Genomic DNA, 22,523 nt, shown 5'->3' on the forward strand with positions numbered 1-22,523 from the left:
AACATCAACATCATACAACAACTTCTACATAACTGGCTCCTGTCTAGATTATAACTATAGACATTAATCTTTTAAATAAATTTAAGCATTCAGAATATAGGTTCCAGTGACTAGCTTTTGGCTTGCTGCTGATGTACAAAAATACTTATATGTACTTACTGTATGCAAGATACATGCATATATACAATTTTGCATGCAGTTTTAAATGATCTTGAATATAAAACTGAAGTCAGTTAGGTGTGAAATGTAGGTCAAACTTTGATTTTTTTTTTAAAGAAATGGACTTTCCAAACATGTGTATTTGGTTGTTCCTGACCCTTTATGATTTTTACTTTGATGTTATCTTTTAATATCAAATCTTTGTAAATCAACCAAATTAAATTGCAATAATTAGATTAAAATATTACCAAGTTTACATCTATATTGAGTTAATTAATCATGACTTAGCAGCTAACAAGACACCAATTGTTGAATTAGTTAAGGAATTTATAGAACATGTAGTAATGAATTGTTTCTTTACTGTCTAATATATATCATAACTAAGAATAAGATCAATAAAACTAATTGGTCAATCCAGTAACAATTTCTGATAAAACATTATTGTGTTCATTTGCAATTAAATGGCTCAGTACATTTTGAAGATCTTCATCATCTTCTTGATCATATTCTATTTTGACGACCTCTACAGATGGATTTTTGGACTTCTCTACTTTCTGTTTTTTGATGCACAAGTTTCCAAAGAAACTTCTTATTTGTTGATGGGACAACCACTCTGGTGGTGAGAAAAGTCTGTTTCCTTGTGAATCAATCTCATTTCGCATTTGATTGGAAACTGTGTATGGACTTGTTTTTTTACCAGACAGTTCGCCAGCATTAAATAAAACTGCCAAATAGTCCTTCACTTTTGGAGAGAATCTCACAGCCTTTTTTCTTTTCTTCAAAGCATAACCATGCTGTTCTTTGATATTTGTTTTTGTTTGATCTTGCGATTCTTCAAAACCAACAGAAGAAAGCAAAGGTTGATTAAATCTAATATCTTGGCATTTGGCCGACCAAAGCCTTTTGGAAGTATCTATGATACTATCTTGCTTTTCATCATCAACAACATGTTTACCGACAGACAGGTGTTTCAATAAATGGTCTTCTTTCTTGAACTCCAGTATGCAATTTGGATCAAAACATGGAAAACTTGCATTGTACCTCAATGTTTTGATGGAAGCTGGTTTAGTTTCTGGTATTTTGGAATCACCAAATGTCTGTAAAAAATAATTATAAAAAGGTTATTTTCCTGAGACTTATCAAGTGGAGTTGAAAAAAAATCCTGAAAAGAAATAAATTATCAGCTGAGTACAAGATATGGTTCCTTTTAAATTCAACATTAGATTCTTAAAGAATAACTATTCTAAGAGTTCAAATCTAGAAAAAATTTCAACAAGTGACCAAACAAGACATTAATTTACGAATTTGCATACTGCATTAGTTGTTCTGCCAGTAGTCAGTAAACATAGTGCTGATCAACATCCGCTGACACCGTAGTTTTATAGATTCTCATAATCATATTATTTGACCTCATTAGGCGTTTTTATTGTTTATGTTTACTTCAGCGTCACTGATGATTATTTTTGAAACGAAATGCACTAGTGGGTTTACAATTTTAATCCTGGTATCTATGATGATTTATTTTGGTTGTTATCTCATTGACTCATATATCCAATATCTGCCCTACATCATGTATGTCTTTAAACAGAAATGCTTTTAAAATAAAATTTTAAAAAGGCTTAAGCTTAGTTAAGTTTTAGGCTATCTATAATGTGTTAGGAGAACATTCTACTTGACGATTGTTTGTGAATTCTATGAAACAGCCCTATTGTTTTAGTCTTTGGAGGTTTTGCTTCTAGATCTGTTAATTGGTACCAGTTTTTTTTTTATCTACAGACATGACAGAAATAAATAAATTCTTACCAAATTAGAATAAAATAAAGTTAACTTGTTGGAAATCCTGGTCATGTCCGTTGCTTTGACAAGTTCCCCTCCAATGACATATGCCTTGTAAACTCTCATGCCTTCATCATCAAACTTGAAATTGTTGAACTGCGTAATTTGGAAATTCTTTATCGTGCCACATAATAAAGGTTGTGTTTCACATGATACATTTACCACTGAAATATAAGTGTTTTTTATACCGCCATGGCTTTCAAGTGCTTCCTTCATCTGTTTACCATTGGTTATGTCATTTCCTTCATTTATATAGTTCAACATGTGAAGTCTACAAGTGCCTGTTCTTGAGTCACAGAGATCTTTGCCGGATTGTGCTTCACTGAAATCATACTGTTTTACATCTAATGACAATTCATTACGAAACTTCCAAAGATATCCCATCAGTGGCAAGGCATGATAACAACCGGCATTATCAGATCTTATATAAGCATGGTTTAGGTGTGGGTTAATTGATTTCAGTATTTTAAATGCACTGCTGAAAATTTGTGACACAATATGCAATCCTTGCTTCTGCTCCTCAACAATGTGTACCATTGAGTATATATCAAAGTTCTTATCATCATCATTTTCATCTCCCTCAGTTTGTGGCCTACAAACAAGAACACAAATCATGTGCCAGCTGTTGCCCTGCTTCCCGAACCATTCACTCTGAGTTTCACGGAAAGTTTGTGGTAATTACTTCATGGCCCAATTAGCAATAATCAATACTTCATGAGACTGCAAGTTTTGTAGAATATCTTTTTTGCATGAATCTTGATTTACAGTTCTAATAGAATGATCCCTCCAAGCCCAATTTTTTTCTGTAGAAACTAAGATGTCATGTTCAAGTTCTTCTTTCTCTTGAATTTCGATGTTTGAAAAATTTGATGTCATAACATTTTGGATTTCATCTCTGATTTGGTACATTCTATCGCAAGGTTGACATATATTGCTGTGGGTATGCTCACAGCCTTTTTCCGATAATGCAAAGTGCATGCAATGTTGACTGCAATCACTTTCTGTAGACAAGTGACTTCTAAATTCATTCTTGAGATGTAATTTCAATGTGTAAAAGCTTTGAATAAGATCGGATACTTTACTTGTTTGCAAGCCTTTTGTACCAAGATTTGAAACAACTTTCTTTAAAGTATCAATACTTTCCATGCCATCACTTATGTAGTTGTCAAGGCCATGCAGGGATTTGAGTTGAGAGGCTGCGCAAGCTTTTATGATCTTATACTGAGTTGCTCTACATGAAGGCAGTATGGTGTTATCCTTGCAATAGTTGTTGTATGCTGTTATAAGGAGAGATGCAATCATTGTTCTTATTACCTTTGGTATCTTTACAGTCAAACCTGATCATAATTTAAGGTGTCTTGATCCAAATCCGATTACTTGGAGATAACATGGAGCAGAAATAAATTCAATGAAATAATGAATTTTCTGTTTTGAAAGGCGAAGGCGTGTGATCTTTGGTGGAGTAACATACTGTCCTGGTCCATGAGTTGAAGCAAATTTTGACTTGCATCAATTTTGTAAATAGTCAACCCTTCTATAAAACTTAAAAGTTCAGATTTAGAATATTTCTCCACTATCAAAGACAAAATCTGGACTTTAGTTGTGTAATCTTCAGCCTTCTTGTAAGCATATATGATTGTGTCTGTAACTGCATCTTTTTGTTTGGTTTCAGCAGTCTTCAATTTCATGCTTTGGTACACTTGAGTCAGCAATTCTATACCTTGAGATGGAGCAATGCTTTCACATACAATTTCACATGCTAACCTTGCTTGACGTATATAATACATTTTTGTAGAGTACTGTAGGTCTTCTAGGTTTAATGATGCTTGGGATTTGAGAGGTAAGTATTGCCCATGAGACATCATTTCCATTGCCCAGTTAAATGTATCTTTCTGTAACCTTTCGTCTTTGGACCAATAAGAATAAACTGTTGTTTGTGATGAAAACATATCAGGGTCTGAAAATAGCAAAAATAAAATACATGACTATTTTGAAGGAAAACAGAATCAGAGAGCTTACACAACTACTGCTGAGGTACTTAAATAGAGGTGGTAATTTTTATCACATGTGGACCTATTCAGAAAATGGGTAAAAAAAAAATGCTCCGCAGGGCACAACTTTATACAACGGCAGAGGGAGAACCCTGAACAGTTGGGGCATGACAGTATGGACACAACATTCAAGCTTGATACAGCTCTGAATTTGGATTGTGATTAAATAATTGACATAGCATAGGTTTCTGATACAGAATGTAATTGGTCTAAGAACTTAACTGGATGTGCCAAAGCGACACGAATGGCCCTGTCTCAAAAAGTTGAAAAATTGGCAATTTCAATAACACATGTGGACACAAATATGATGGTAATCACATAAAAAAATCAGCACAAAATCTGGAGGCGTATAGAAAAATGTTCATATAACTGTGATTTTCAACAATTTTCAAAGTTGTAAACCCTTAAATTTGTCAAAAGTTTGCAGAGCAGAACCAAACTCAAACTTGATCTGTTACTCATCATGAGTAACTCACATACCAAGAATCTGGCCAATATTTGAAAGCATTAAGAAAATAGGTCTGTATGACTGTGACTCTCAAAAATTTATCAAGGTCAGAAGCCTGAAATTACCCTAAAATCAGCCAAGCGGAACGAAACTTAAACTTTACTTGATCTGTAACTCATCATGAGTAACTCACATACAAAAAATCAGCCCAATATCTGAAAGCGTTTAGAAAAAAAGTCTGTTTAACTGTGATTTTCAACAATTTATCAAAGTCAATAGCCCATAATTTCGGCAAAAGTTAGCAAAGCGGATCAAAACTTAAACTTGATCTGTAACTCATCTTGGTTAACTCACATGCCAAAAAGTATCCCAATATCTGAAAGCATTTAGAAAAAAATCTGTATAACTGTGATTTTCAACAATTTATTTTTGTTGAAATCAAACAAGGTTTAATTTTAAACCCTGGTTTGGACCAACTTGAAAATTAGGCCCATAATCAGAAATCTAAATAAGCGCTCAGGTTTGGCATATCAAAAAACCCAAATAAATCAAGTTTTGATGAAATCAAACAAAGTTTAATTTTCGATCCTTTGGACCTCACTGCGGACCAATTTAAGAACGGAACCCAAAATCCAAAAATTTATAACATGTTTAGATTCAGATTATTCATGTTAGTTAAGAACTCCAGAAAATAAACCATTTATGTAAGGTATAAGAAGTCTTGTTTTGGCCAAAATGCTTATTAGGACCCCCTTTTAGGCCCTTAATTCCTAAACTGATGGGCCCATAATCCCAAAAATCAATTGCAACCTTACTTTTGGTAGTTTCAAACGTTGTGTTTAAATTTAAGAGATCAATTCACTACAACTAAAGTTCATGTCCAGAAATTAAGTGTCTTCGGACAAGGACAAAGTTATACCAATAAACAACATTTTTGCAGTCGTCTAAAAAATACTCAATTAGATTTACCATAATAAAGAACCCCAAAAGTATTCCCTATTAAATTTGTAATAAGAATGTTGGCACCTGTACCATTACAGGTAGAAAAAAATAACAGGTGCATTCTTTTAGATATAATCAATTGAAAATTTGTCAGGAAATGACTTTCTCTAAAGTTTTCATGCATTTAACATCCACACAGGTTTTTCTTTACAAAAGGTTTGCAAAAATTACAAGAGTTTTGTGAGAATTTCAAATATGCGTTTAACTATACATATGTATATGCAGGTGAGATAACAATTGTTTACCTGAATCCACAGACATTGCTAATTCTAGGCATTCTTCATATATGCTTTCAGACACCAGTTCTGTAAAAAAACAAGTTGCTTTCTTTAAAAAAAGAAAAGCAATACATGAACCTAAGAGGTCACCAAAAGATTGTTGCTGAATTTGTGTTCGCTTTTGAATTGAAATAATTGACTGTGAATATAAGAAGCCAGTTGAAAGTTTATATTTACAGCTTCTATTTGAATAGTTATTTTAAAGCTCGACTATTTTATTTATTACTTGGGAATGTACATAATTTTTCCGATTATAACCCTTTGGCAAATCCTAATTTCTACTAACCGGATGACTTATGCAAATTGCACAAACCTACTCAGTTTGCTTTATAATGTGGAATTCTGGATGCATTTATCTATCATATCTTTAAATTTTGTTTCCTACATGAATGCCTTTATATACTCAACTCGTATTTGAAGCTGTCTTTACTCATGGTAGATGTTGTATGCGGTGAAACCTGTGGCATACAATTGATTGGGACCTCTTATGAAGCGACTGATTTTGGTCTCATAAAACATCTCAAATGTTTTAAACGGATTTCCTGATTTTACTTAAATCAATTCAAACAGTGAAACTTAGTTTTGCCGAAGAATTTCTTAATTCAGAAGTTTATGAATACCTGTACACACTTTCAAAATAACCAATTTATATAAAAAGGTATATAGATATAAAAAGATACCAGAAATAAAATGATGTACGCCAGACACGAGTTCAGTAGACACAAAAAAGCACCATGCCAGTGACGCTCGAATGAAAAAAGTTAAAAGGCTTAATACATTACAAAGTTATGGAATCTATTCCTTGTGTAGACAATCCTTAGCTTTTCGAAAAGGTCAAAGTTTATAATAGGACAGTGACTCAAAAAAGAAACAACTCGAGGTCAGAATACCGTTAGAAATGATGACCGTGCTTGAAAGTCATATGTGAAGCTCTTTCTTCCGTGTCCTGAATTTAGATAACAAAAACGAAAATAAGCTTTCACGAATGAATTTAATAGTATTGCATGCAAGTAGTATCTTAGCGCACGAAATAGTAAATAGAAAGCATCTCACTGATACCAAGGAAAAGAATACGCATTTGCATCATCACATATCTTAATCTAATAGTTGAATTCGAATGTCAAACGGACTACATTAAATGTTTTGACTCCGGATTTATTGACATTTTATCCGGAATTTTTGAGAACGCAAACCGATAGTGTGCTTTTGAAATGTGATCTATAATGTGAATGCATCAAGAGGTGTAGGATAGTTGGTCAACACGTGGAATACAATTTTCAAAACCGTACCATATAGTACAAATATGTAGATGCTATACGGTTAAACTATTTAAACAAACAAACAAAAATTGAATTAAAACTTTATAAAAAACTAACGTTCCTGTTATTATTTTATTTTCAAATTCTTTTGAATATACATTGTATATAATATCAATAAACACGAACGTCAAGTATTTACGGATGGACATTTATTTATCGAATGAATCTACTTTTAAATTCTAACATTCCACTATGTGAATATCATATTACTATACAAAATATAAGCAAAGACTTTTAAATCCATACTAAAACGGTATGAAATAATCAACATTATGGTTGTACATTTTTTTAATTAAATTTTGTTGTGATTATTGTAAATTATTTTTACGCTTGTTGTGAGTTGCACGGATTTAAAATCATGCTTTATGAATTGAAAACACACAAGTATTTTTATTCACGGCCGATTAAAATTTAAATATTTACTAAATTTATCGTATTTTCCGTTTTATGGATATATTACAATACAAAAAATAAATAATAATTACTCATAAAACCTAAATACTAAAATGGTATGAAATAATTAACGTAGAAATATAATGATTATTGTTTATAAACATTTTTTTTGTAGGATGCAAGAATTTATTTACATTTAATTTTTATGTTTTCTTTACAAAAGAATATTTAAAAATACCACAGCAGAGTATCTTGTAATATAAAATACTTATTTCTTAATTGCAACTCTGAAAATATTCAGATTTCAATCATTGTTAGTTTCTTCAGAAACATAAATACAGTATATATTTTGTATATATTTCTTTGATTCCGATTGAATACTTTTGATAAGAATATTGTTATGATATTATAATTATTGTATTTATTTATGTTGGCCTGATTTGTGTTGTGTGGCCTGATAGTTGTTTACAGAATAATCTTAGAACTGTGCAGTTTAGAAATCACTGGAACAATTACAGAATGATTGGAACTTTCCAGAATGATCCTAATAAAAGATGCATTATATAAACTTCTACATTTTACTAGAAACTTCTGTTGTAACTTTCTAGGATGTTCCATTATAGACTGTTCTAGAATCTTCCATGACAAATATATATATATACAGACACTAAAGTTACACGCTCACTCTTGCACTTGGACTTAGACGTCGATAGACATTAATATTCATAGCATTTGGATTGACATTTTTATTCTACAAACAACATCATACTGGATTGTGACCTTAGTAGTGAACGTGATATTCAGATTGGATTCCTAGAAGATTTCCGGATACAGATAAAGATAAAAGATTGGACTCATATTTTGATAGTTAAGTTGACAGTAATATTTGTGTAATACTTCTTGTAAACTTTTGTATAATAAATATTGTTGAATTTTACTATTGATTTGTGTCTTTTGTTGGCTACAATTTAAAAGGCGATTTCTGGCCGTAACAATATTATCTTTCTTTTTTCCGATCTAATACTAATATGTTAACCAGAATCTTCTCTCCCATAAGTCTATGATGAAATACACACTCAGTATCCCGTGGTTAAATCTTCAAACATAATTAGTTCACATGTTATCGAGACAACATACAATACCACGTTATAATTGACCCAGATACACACAGTGTACTGTGGTCGTTTTAAAACAAATATAATTGTGTCGTCAAGGGCCATCAAGGGACCGTATCAAAGACGTAGATAACAACCTGTTAAAACCTGTATAAATGACCGAAAACTTTCGAGACGTTCCGAGAATTTTATTCTGACTTCCGGCCGAGAGATATCGAGTGACCCATAGACACATCCAAAACTCGCCAATATATAAGCATGAACCCCTCAGGGGGTTCATGCAATAAATAATAGTAAATTATAATGCAATATTAGCAAATCATGCTCGAACTGTAAAGGAAGACATGATCACAATATAATATTTTGTCTCTTGACACTCACACTACATCTTTATATTTATATGAAACAGAAACAGCCATAAAATCTTCAGATAAAACAAAACACTGATTTCTTGTATAAACATTATATTTTTTTATAAAATAAAAACAAACTTTTATATTGTTGCTGGTACATGTAGTATTTATTTCCCACTCAAATATATTTCTTGTATCAAGTGCATCACACTAATCAGACTTTTTTATGTTGATATGAAAAAATATTAGAAAACTGACAACATTGTTAATGTTGTGAGGTGCCCTTATTGCACATTATGAAGTAACATATGTATACATGTATTATTTACAAATATAATACAAACAAAACACTGATTTCTTGTATAAACATTATATTTTTTATAAAATAAAAACAAACCTCTTCTAGGAAATCGTTTTATCTTGAGAAAATAACTTTTTTGTTCTTAAAGGATTTATCTTAGTTTCCATATTAAAATAGAAAGCTTTGGATAATTCTTTGACATAAAGAAGCATAGTGAAATAATTACAAAAAAAGCTTGAGGAAAGCACAAGTCTAGTATTTGAATAAAAAACGTTTCTTGTTTATACAAGTCCTCATTAAATTTAAGGTTCCAATATGAATAATTGTTTTCATTAAACTGTTTTTTAGCTGATTAAAATGTAATTTCGAATTTGATTGCGGATCAAAAGATTTGACTAAGACTGCAGCAACAACACCATCTCAGCCTAGTCAACTCAACACACCCTGTTACCAGTGTCCAGATTGTGATAAGACGTACAAGTAAATTGCTGGGTTCAGATCTAGAGGTCATGTACGACAAAAGCATGGCATTACAAGTATAAAAGGTATTTGGTTTTTTCACATCTATATATACATATATTAATGCGTGTTCTTTACTGAGTGCTTTTAAAACCTAATGAGACAAGATGTGGTATGATTGCCCATGAGCTTACTTTTATTGTTTGACAAGTTTGTGCAAGCTTTTCACTTTTCCTAAGGAATGTGTTGAACAATTTGTTTGGGTATCTCAGCTCCTTAATATATACATAAATTTCCAAAAAAGCCGTAGGTTTTGTTGTGCTTGAAAGGCAGATTTGCAATGCGAATGCTTATCAATTATGAATGTTTTTTTTTTGTCCCTTGAATATTTTACTATGGAAAATCTTAAACCTCAATCATGACAAGTTCTTTGGTATATATTTTAAGTCTTCATATCCAAGTTTAATAGATTCAATGACTAACAAGCAGGAGACTGTAATTCATTGGTTGCCGTTTGTTTATGTATTACATATTTGTTTTTCATTCACTCATTCTTTGTACATAAAAAAAGACCATTTGTTTTTTGTTTGAATTTTGACCTTTTATAGCTGACTATGCGGTATTCACTTTGCTCCTTGTTGAAGCCCATACAATCCTATAGTTGATAATTTCTTTGTCATTTGGTCTCTTGTGGATAGTTGTCTCGTGTGCAATCATACCACATCTCCTTTTATATTGCTAGCTTTTATGAATGTGATAAATTGCAGCATAATGAGATAAATTTGCTTCATTTAGTTGCAAATATAAATATTGGTTCTTTGATCTCTGGTGAAAATAAGTCTCATTGGCAATCATAATGTGTTTCAGGTTTTTATTTTATGCATAGTTTTGACTGCTATACAATTCTTGCAGTGATGGATAAGCGTTTTCCATTTGTGATGATACCAATTAGACTATTTATTGAATATGATATAAATAACAAACAAACTGGTATATTGCTATGCTCTCTTTAATACAGAAAGCAGTTATTAATACTGCAGTGTGTATATATAAAACATACCAATATAAAATAATATCATACATTATATAAAACATACCAATATAAAATAATATCATACATTACAGAAGTATTTATATACAAAAGAATAAAGCTTAAGCATGGAAAACTTTTAATGAAATATTTTTTCTAAACATTCATTAATGAATATAATGCATACTGTAAAATTATATAAATAAACACAGCAGTTCTATATTTAATATTAGGCCTAAAGGATCAAAAAGGCTAAATGTACAGATTGACCAGAGAGAGTAAATTTGTCATCATTTTATGAACTATTAATATTCCATATTTGGTTAGATATACTGTTCCCAGATTTATAATAATTGAATTGAATTCATCCATAATGTGACGGCGTTAATATTATGTGGTATGATTGCCAATGAGACAACTCTCCACAAGAGACCAAAATGACACAGAAATTAACAATTATAGATAACGGTACGGTCTTCAACAATGAGCAAAGCCCATACTGCAGTCAACTATAAAGGCCCAGAAATGACAATGTGAAACAATTCAAACGAGAAAACTCAGGGCCTTATTTATATTAAAAAAATGATAGTGGGATCCACACCATCCCCCTAACCTGGCACAGTGGTAGGGTACTTGTACATTCCAACAACAAAAGGACACTTGATACAATATAAGCATGATACATATCTGCATAAGTTTGTTCATATTTTTTTTTTAATAAAAGTAGCAATTGGAATCATAGGGAAAAGACCCATTGCAAATATGAAGTAAGGCAAACAACTAATACCCCAAAATATTCCCCCCTTTTTTTTGAAGATATATGGACAGTGTTTTTATCTTTTTATATATCATATATATATGAATTTCTAGCTGATGAGAGTATTTTTTGTGGTGTCATTTTGCTTTTCTCTTCATTAATTTCGAAATAATCTTACCAGAACCAACTGAAACACTCAAGTTAAACTTGACCCAGATCTCTCTGCTTTGGATAAAGTTCACTCCCTTTGCTACTTTTGAAGATTTTGAAAGGTCATGCAGTGAATGGCAACATGTTCTTTTTCTTCTTGTCCACTGCAAACCAAACTCTTGTCTATGTTTAAGGCAAATATGTTTTGAAAAGTTTGAGAGTCTCAGGCCCAGTCCGACACAGTTGAGGATTAGCAATGATTCTGGTATTGTAATGTCTGTGCCACATTTAAAGAATCTAAAATGATTGGTGGTATCTTTTCTGCATTTTCTTAAAATATATAGGTTGTCTGATTCACAGTTGTCATCGAAAATACAACTTTCTCCTTTCTCAGCCATTATCCATCCTTGAAAGTATGTCCTTCTGCTCATTTGTTTATTTCCCTCCTTCTAATCTAAACAGTAAATCTACCTTGTGTTTGGAGAGTTTTACAAAGGGAAGTAATCGAAGGTATATTTTTTTCAGATTTTTAATTTTTATTCCAAAAAATTAAAATTAATTTGCAACAGAATTCCAGTTCAGGAATTTTATTTCATTTTGAGTGACTTTTGAGGATTTATGGACATTTGAAGTGCAGGCTACAATCAAATTTGTGAAAAAAAACTTTTGTTCAATAGAAAATACTAACAAAAATAAAAGGCGAAATAAGATTCAGCTTGCACAAAATTTTTTAGTTTAAAATCTAAATTTTAAGGCAAAACAAAAAGATTTGACATGTAATACTAGGAACAATTCAATAAAAAAAAATTTAAAAATGTCCATTTTCATTAAGATTTCAAGCAAATTTGGTACCAAAATAGAATTACCCTGTATTTACTGTATTCGCCCTATATTGTCATTTTTCAACCATGGATCTATTAGATGTACTTAATACTTTGTCAGGAACCCAAAATCAGTTGGAATCTCCACCACCCCTTTCATGATTTTTTTTGGATTTTGCATGGTTTTCTGCCGGTAGACACCCATTTAAGGAGATTTATAATTTTTCAGAATGATTCAGAATGATTCTAGCATATTTTTGTATAGAAGAACAATTCCAAATTTAAACTTATTATTTTTTCTTAATTATCAAATGATTCTATTTCCTAAATTATTAAATTGATTAAAAGATACATAATTTCCTTTTGCAAATTGAAAAAAGTACATTGTATATATGAATAAACTAAATATCAAAAAGTGTATTAAACGGGAAAAAGCATTTTGCAATGCTTTAGTGTGAAAGTTATATTGAGCGTAAAAAAAACCCCACATTCTGTATGTATGTGCCTGTCCCAAGTCAGGAGCCCGTTATTTGTGAATATTTTGTACATAAATTAGGCCGTTAAGTTTTTTGTTTGGACTGTTTTCCATTGTCATATCGGGTCCTGACTATGCGGTATGAGCTTTGCTAATTGCTGAAGGCTGGAAGTGACCTGTACCTGTTAATTTCTGTGTCATTTGGTCTCTTGTGGTGAGTAAATCTTATAGAACTGGAAGCATCAACAATTATTCAATTTTAGATCAGGTTACAAAGGCAACACAGATCTGAAAGTCTGTAGAGTTTTTTTTAAGATATATTTCTGTAATTTAAAAAAAATCAGAATAAAACCAATTCAGCAAACTCTAAATATAATTATCAAGTGTTAAAATGAAAGATCAAACATTATACATTTCATCATACTTAACATTGTTATTGATCAGCATTATTAAGTTAAACAAGTTTTAACAAGTAGTAACTATTTTATTTAAAAGTACAATAGCCTTTCAAGTGTTTCAAAGTTAGATCAAATCAGTTTAACATAACTATGTAAAGGATAATTACATAAACAAATATTTAGAAAAAATACCGCTTGTTTGAATTTTACATATTCTTGATGCTGTTTGGTTGAATAATTGATTTGACATTTGAGGTATATTGCGTAATTGGACCATTTTTTTTTGCTGGTAACGGTTTGAAAGCATAATTGAACTGACTAGGTGGAATACAATTAGAAAACACATTTCTCGATTTGGTGTCCTTAAACTGTTGATTTATAAAAAACCTTAGAAATTTGTTTTAAACCGGATATAATAAATCATGTGTGGAAAGTCTATAGCTAGTGTAAATTTCCCTACAATAAACACTTAATGTAAAATGTACATTTGTGTTTGAAAAGAATGTATTTCTAGCTCGCATGGTCAAAAATATATTGAGAGCCTTTGCTATCTCTTGTCGTCTGTCACTCATCTTTCATTGACTTAAAGTGCAATCAAAATGCAATATTTTTCACTGTTTGAGATGTTTAGATTGCAGCAAAATATAAAGTGATCATAGTCAATGTTTTTCATCTGCTTCACCTCAAAAGCCAACAGCTGAACTTCATCTTGTTCAGAATCTCAATAAACTTAGGAAATTGAACAACTCCAATTCACGTTATCACAACTTATACCATGGTTAATCTGGGACTTTAGTGGGCACAATCTTTTAAATATACCAATATATTTACAAAACAATCTAAAACCGAGGAAAAACTTAAATATCATCGAAAGTGCATTTTCCTCATTCCACGAATATTTCATAAATTTCCCACTTGGTGAGTACAGGGACTTGTTGCATTTGTTTTCTGCCATTTCGAGTTTAATAGTGAAAAGATGAAATTATATTGTTATAATTTCAGTTCTCACCATAATTTGATTATGTCTGTTAGTGCTCAATTGAAAAAATACTATACAAAATCCTGATGCATTTTAGGATTCCTTAATTTTGAAAATGATTAATGCATCACACACAGAAACAAACTATACGATAGCAACTGCTATTTTCTTGACCCGGTACAAATGATGGGTTGAACCGGATTTTGTGTCTAGCCAAACCTCGCGCTTTTATGCGGAAAGGCGTGCCCAATTTGAATGTGTCATACCTTGTTCGCATAAAACTTATGTTACAAAGTTTCCTTCCGTTTTTTACATTGTCCTTGACCTCATTTTCATGATTAAGAGACAGCTTGAACACTTACCCAGTGACTATTATCGCACCGCGGGTAAATTATCACGTTATGATTGGTTTAACGCCGTCACGTGGTGACCCCGTATGAGACCGGGTTTGTTAATTTCATAGGGGGTTAATGACGCGTTATTGGTCACGTCGTCAATAAATTTTGTTGTGTTTCATTGTTTATTTTTCAACAAAACGCAGCAGAAAAAGTCCAGCGTGCGATAAATTCATTTTACAGTTAAATACTGACCCCCTACGGATCCATAAAGGGTGAATAAAATCCATAGGGGATTCGGCCTCCGGCCTCAACCCCTATGGACTTACTAAGGGGGGAATCGCAAACCATATAACTTATAATAGGATACCTCTATTGGATGTTTTGGTTTCTTGAAACATCTAAATGTGTGTCATCGAGGGTTTACCAGACCGCCTCCTCATTTCATTAATATGAGATCAAAGTTAAAATAAGGTCAAGTCCTTATCTCAGATAATATAAGCAGCTATACTTGGTGTAAGGAATGATTGCAAGGAGTGCATGTTTGTAAGGTGTACATATAGATCAACTATATTTGGTGAAATGAATGATTGTAAGGTGTACATATCCGACTGGTAGGTATCATCTAAGCTTGAACTCATTTTCGCCATTTTCAACACAAGAAAATGCCTGTACCAAGTCAGGAATATGACAGTTGCTAAACATACGTATAATGTGTGTACGATTTCTGTTTTGTTATTTGATTAGTGACTTATCGTTTTGAATTTTCCACTGTCTGTTATTTTACTTGGTTCATTTGACGATTTTCATATTTTAAGTTTGGACTATTTCCCGGATACTACATGTACCAGTAATATGTCAATCATATACAATTTAAAGGTGTACATGCCTGTCTATCTGGCATGTTCATCTGACCGACGAGTCACACCATAAGAATAAAATACAATTGTATTTCAAAGTGTATAACGGTAGCAAAGGCAGATTATATTTGCACTAGTATTTAAGATTTGATTATGAGAAGGGAATCAACATAAGCAAACGTCATATATCAACTAAGATAGTTTACTAATTAATTCGTTTACAAAGATCTCGGTGTTACAAAATGTTTTTTTTTTATTTATGGTAGATAAATAATCATCTTAGTTTTACGAGTGAGCTGAAATCAAGCTCCAACATTAAATTTGTGAAGTTTGCAAAGTGTTTTCCCATATTTTCCGAGCATGGTTTCAACAAGAGATGCGTGTTGTCTTGGTCTACAGTGCTGTAACATGGAGGCACATTTTTTCAGTTGGTCCACAAATCTGTAATTCAAAATTAAGAATTTCCAGTATCATATAATGAATCATGGTCTTATGGGTTTGTCTTGCAGTCACAAATAATAGAAAATTGTAAATATCAAATTTCTAGATTACTTTTGATTTCGATTTCGTTTGATTTTCGTATAAGTTGAAATAATTTTAATCTCAGTAGAAGAGACACGAACTCCACAATGAATATAGTACTGTTTCAGATTGTGAAAGATTCCTCTTTGGTTTTGACATATAACCATCCTTACCATTGATAACCTCATCAAGTATATTTACGCTAGTGAACGTAAATCTTAAACAAACTAACTTTATAACAAAGATAGACCAGTGTTATTATAAAAAAAAATTACGGATCCTAAAGCATTTATAAAATTGAAAGAAAAATTATCGACCACAAAATATGTCATTAAAAAATAGATGACCAATGGCAAATAATTCTATAAAAAGAATTGTTAAAATACAAATTTGATCAAATAATGTTGATAGAAATCACTAATAACCTGCCTGAAGTAAAACTTACCCACAAGTAGATGGATTACTGAATATAAAAGAATCTTGGACACATTCCACGAATTTAGATCTGAACTCTGGTTCATTGTAGCATGTTGTTAAACTTTGAATGACTGAAATGTTCAAATTATAATTTGTGTAGAATTAACTAATTGCTAGATGCTTTATAATATCTTGTTGAATATATATAAGTCGAAGGGAGGATAAAACATAATACCGAGGCCTATCCTTGTGAGTTTAACTTCAATCTTTATAATTCCTACATGTGCAACGTAATGCAACAGTCAAACATCAGGCAACTGTTCGACGTTTCACTGAACGAGAGAAATCGACAAAAAAGATATGTTAAAATTCAGGACTTTATATAGATATCTATAAGATACGAGCTTTTCTCTTTGTTGAAGGCCGTGCGGTGACCTGTAGTAGTAAGTTCTGTCATTTGGTCACTTATAGCAAACATATCACATCTTTATTTTATATAATGAAATAGAATTTCATAAAAGACTTAACATAGAATTTTCTCTCAAACTTATTTTAAACAGGTTGCTTAGTACTCATAACTTTTCATTCTTAGCGGATTTACACTTCTCCAATTGGATGTTTATTATATTGGAGCATAAATAAATGTAAAACCTTCAAAACCAATAATATTCTCTGGAATTTACAACGTTCACCTGGTTTCCCTTAACACGAACTCATTTGAACAGTGTGTTAAAACAACACCTGTGATCATCGATACAGATCTGATAGTTTTATTGTGTAACTACAATTTAATCGGAGAAAATTCTCTTTGCTACTGTTTTGTTCTATTATTCAGTTATTTATATTTTGATATTAACGGCACATCAGCGAAATTAAATACATGCGAATTCATCGGCAATACCAATTGCGCGAAAATAAGTACACGCGACAAAAAGTACATGTACAGTAGTATATATATATATATAACGTCAATGCATATGACACACTAAATATTAAAGTTGAAAAAAAGATACATTTATAATTTCGATTAAAACTCAACTGGCAAAAGTTGTATGTAAAATTGTACTATCTTTGACGGCACGTGTACTGTACATCGACCATAACACGATAATATAAATGTCAATGATTGAATACAAAGATTCGTTGTTATTACAAAACAAAACTGAAATCGAAAAAAAGACATGTTAAAATAAAATGTATAAATAAATAGATAATTTAGAGAACGTAAGAGGAACGTAAATCATGGACATTGTGGCATACTATAAATGAAAGTTTAGATCAATACAGATATATACGTGTGAAAGTGGTTTTTGGTGTTGTTATTTTTCATTAAATGCTTATTGTTCAGATTATGATACTTTTCAATACAATAGCTCGTCACAATTAACACCTAATAGCTGTGTTGTCAAAAGGTGCGACATAATGAGTAGCCATTTTAATTATTATGTAAAAAGAGATTTTAGTTAAGTAAGCGCATTCATTAAATCTGCTTAACAACATACAAGATTCCATATTAGCTGTATAATGTACAAAAACTTTAATGTTTTGATTTACAATGTATCTTGGATTATACAGGTAAATTTAAGCGGAGTCAAATTTTGGCGTTTATTTAGCCAGCGAGAAAAAAGCGAAAATTAAAAACACGAGAACCAAACCCCGATATTCAATTATCTTATGCAAATGATATACAAACATTTTTTATACTGAACACAAACAACTGTTTCTATTTCAACCATTATATCAGTAACAAAACGCATCTCTTTACACTTCTCTGCCTCCTTACAAATCGAGTTTGTCTTCATATGTCTGCAATGCAACATACAATATTAGAGTATAAATCTATAGAATATGACAGCGCAATGATTCTGTAAATCAACTTATGGATATTTCATTTCTGGTTATCCATTTCTATCAATATTTACGGATATATAGTTTTTCGCGATTTTTCTTAAAAGTTTGACACATTTGCCTTATTGTGATACTCACGAACAAAATTCGATCTTGAAAATTAGTGGTCACACAGTAATTATTATCTTTACTTCCATATCTGTCTGCTTTTGAAAACTATAATACTATGTTAACCTAGTGCTCAATTCCTATTCTTGTTTGATTATTTGTTCATTTATGTATGCCACACATATTCTTATTGCTTCAAACTAATACTGTCTTATCTGAAGTTAAGTTACGATTTTGCACTCATGTTTATATTACAATTTCAACATTCTCAAGTGTTATACACAGAAAGAAAATTTATTATTGACACAAAAACATATTTTAATTGCTTTTTTTTAACTATCAATGGAATGCTTTATTTAAAGTTTAAACACACTGGTTAACATTTACTCAACCTTGAAAAAAAAAACACAAAAACACAACAACGTTTTAGTCTCCATGGCGTGGCTATGTATTAAATGAACTGTAGGCCCTAATCGACGGAGGGTCTGGGGGCTGCTTAAGGCCCCCAGTAGGTCATGGGCAGAGCCTTGGTAGTGAATTCAGGGGGTCGAAGCCCACCAACGGAAACCGCTTTTCAGCACTTTAGTTGCATAATTTTGTGTACAAAAATATCAAATTTACTTTTTTTTATCATGATAATATTCATGAAGTAAAGTTCGAAGAAATATGATAAATTTTATATTAACATCTGACTGGTGAATAACCACAGTACAATAAAAAATATTTTAAAAAGTATGCCAAGTGTAGATCAGAGTAGCCCTTTTATTAAGTACAAAATGTAGTACACCTTATTGGGTATTTTACTTATCCCTTACTTTCTGATTGAGGATAGTCGATATATACGATGATTAATAGAACATTTTCATTAAAAAAATAAACACGGAGATTACTATAATTATGATAATTTTATCCTTTTGACTAGACATCAACCAATGATCTTTTGGTTCTTAAACCTTCACCCAGCCTACACAAACACAAACACACAGTCGATGCCTATAATGTAGAAGTTCTGTTCTGTTCAAACTATACACAAACACATACACACGCACACAGTCGATGCCTATAATGAAGAAGTTCTGTTCATACTATACTAATAATGGTGGAGAAATTCATATTTTCTTACAGCCTCTTCTGTAGATAGGAATTTGAATAAATGTGGCCATTACATGCAGATCTGAGATTACTGAAATAGTTATCAAAAGTACCAGGATTATAATTTTATACGCCAGACGCGCGTTTCGTCTACATAAGACTCATCAGTGACGCTCAGATCAAAATAGTTAAAAAGCCAAACAAATACAAAGTTGAAGAGCATTGAGGACCCAAAATTCCAAAAAGTTGTGCCAAATACGGCTAAGGTAATCTACTAAGCTAGATGATTGATTAATTACCGAATTCCAGTGGTAAATGGTTATGAATGATCAGGACGAAAAGAAATTTACAATTGATTTGTACTAGTAAATACAACAGTTAGCCTCAATGTCCTGTAATAGAGGTCGTCAATGATGAAGGTCTGAATATTTAAAAATGCTATCGGAAAACGATTTTCAACTTTTTTGAACTAATCTTTTAACTCATTGGGCAAAAATTTGTTAAACAAATCTAAAATTTCTGACATTTTATGATCTTTTGTGAATGACTGTCAGTAAAAGCTTCATACACAAGCCTGCATGTCAATGAAACACTTTTCAAAGTCAAGTCGATCGTTTTTCTGCCAATAAAATCAGTAATACTCTCATCAACAACCACATAGAGGTGTCGGTGGATACGAAGAACAGATTAATTAGAAAGTCGCTCGTTCCCCATTGTCCGTGATCTCGGGTAGGACTTGACACGTCGCACCGCGCTGAAGAATCTTTCACTATAGACTATAGTTGCGGACGACACGGGTATTGTAAATAAAATCCTAATCATCATAGGCACTGAAGGGTACAGATCGACGGGCCATGTATTAATAATGGTTAGAATTTTTTCTTTTTATTCCAAAGTGGTATTTATGTATAGGCACGTGCCTAGTCGAGTCTTAGGTAGCTACGCCCCTAGCTGGTCTCAATCACCAAAGTTACATTAGTTTCTTTACATACCAATGGTTAGCAATTTGTGACAAGATCTTGCAATATTTATATAATTGTTGTGCAAAGTTGTATTCTTCCTTCGCTGGGATTAAAACTCATTCTATTGGGATATCGAGACTGTATTTTTAACTATCTAATGACAGAAATGTACACATACTGACATAGCTCGTCAACTGTTTCTTCGCTGACATCTTTTAAAGTATTGCCATCATAGAAGAAGTTTCTAATATCTAGAAATCTGTTAGAACAAGTAAGCAATGGATAGCATTCTCTCGAAACATACCATGATGTACCTGAAACTATAATAATATTTTGAAAATTCACTAGACTATAACCATTGAGGTTATGAGGTGGAATTCCGCAAGGAGCAGTTGTGCTCGCCACATTCAACTTAATTGACTTGCATTGGTAGGTTTTCTCCCAGGTTTCGCCTGTTTCCTCTATCAATATAACCTGACCGCCACGAAATAGCAAGATATAGTACTGACATCGGCTTTAAACACTGATCAATCATATTAGAAAATTCGATAACTTTTTAATAATGGATTTTTTAAGATGATAAATGTTTATACATTATCTGACATGCTCACAATGTAAAAACTCATCAAGCATACCAGGCTTATGATTTGTTACATGAGACTCGTATAGTCAATAGCAAACTCTTCAGTGACTCTCGAATTAAAATACTAGGGAGGCTTTATCGTAAAAGATGTAATAGGGCATTTAACCCCACAAATTAAAAAGTTATGCCAAATGTGACCAATAACTTGTGGTAGAAAAACCCTGTTATTACGAGACATTGGACATTCTATCCAACAGTTTATAGAAAAAGAGCATATAAATGATATGTTTTACTTGTTACTGGACTGATTTTGTTACGTCTTTATTAAACTTTTCCTTTGATTTATCATATTTTGAAATATTAACAGATCTTCAATCCGAAATCACAATCGGCACTTGATGTGCAAGAAAAAAAAGCATAATTTATCTGCATTTGACTCAAATAACGCTTTTTACCACTGTTATTTTACATGAAATTCAGATTGTTATAAGCATATTACTCCGTTTAGTCCAGCATTCTACGTTAGTTCACAGGCTAGCCAGTCATTTAAAAATTATAATACAAGCCATTTTTTATATAGACTAGACCGTTGGATTTTCCGTTTGAATGGTTTTACATAAAGGCAACAGTAGTATACCGCTGTTCATAACTCATAAATCTATGGACAAAAACAAAATCGGGATAACAAACTAAAACTGAGGGAAACGCATTTAATATTAGAGGAGAACAACGACACAACATTAAAATGTAACACACACAGTAACGGACTAAGCATTAGACAAAATCCGATGAGAATAACCAATATAACATCAAAACCAAATACATGAATTTGGGATAGAAAAGTACCGTGACTCGTCTTACAGTAATGTGAATATACTCAATATTGACGAATTATGATGTGTTAATTACATAATATAACGTACAATACTTATTGAGATAATTCCGACTAAATGTTTACACTAGTAATTTTATATCTTGTGCGGTGTGAGCCAAGACTCTGTGTTGAAGACCGTATATTGACCTATAATGGTTTACTCTTAAAAATTGTTATTTAATGGAGAGTTGTCTCATTTGCACTGATACCACATCTTCCTATATCTATTAAGGGATGAACGGTACAGAACTAACTAAGGTTGAGTATATTCTGTAAAAACTAACACAAATACGTAGTGATATGATATTGTTACCATAAAAGCTATTAACAATGTAGAAAATACATTATTGTTTGTGATCAAATATTAGTACTTAGAAAAAGATTTAACTTACCCGAGGCAAAACCGACGAGAACGAGTACTAAGGCAATCATAGTTGTACTAGTCAAATTTGACGTAAATGTGTTGTGCTGAATATGAAATTTCATTTATTTATATATGTGAGCACATAATAAGCACGATATTAATAGAAATAATTGACGAATTATGATGTGTTAATTACATAATATAAAGTACAATACTTATTGCGATAATTCCGAC

General features: G+C 31.7%; 1 long non-coding RNA gene and 1 pseudogene across 2 annotated transcripts; both read right to left on the reverse strand.

Moving 5' to 3' along the window:
• Positions 1-421: 421 nt before the first annotated feature.
• Positions 422-5,757, reverse strand: LOC143046467 (uncharacterized; annotated as a pseudogene).
• A 9,950-nt stretch (positions 5,758-15,707) lies between these two features.
• Positions 15,708-22,441, reverse strand: LOC143044312 (uncharacterized). Of its 2 annotated transcripts, none has more exons than XR_012968630.1 (5): positions 22,318-22,441; positions 20,647-20,788; positions 18,152-18,264; positions 16,487-16,589; positions 15,708-15,960 (listed from the first exon to the last, which is right to left on the reverse strand). It is a non-coding gene; the product is annotated as an uncharacterized LOC143044312 (long non-coding RNA). The 2 variants fall into 2 exon arrangements; XR_012968631.1 differs by having other exon boundaries at positions 20,647-20,782; positions 22,318-22,409.
• Between the last annotated feature and the right edge of the window lie 82 nt (positions 22,442-22,523).

The sequence above is a fragment of the Mytilus galloprovincialis genome, chromosome 9 (assembly GCF_965363235.1).
Source record: "Mytilus galloprovincialis chromosome 9, xbMytGall1.hap1.1, whole genome shotgun sequence".
In the NCBI taxonomy this organism is placed as follows: Eukaryota; Metazoa; Mollusca; class Bivalvia; order Mytilida; family Mytilidae; genus Mytilus; species Mytilus galloprovincialis.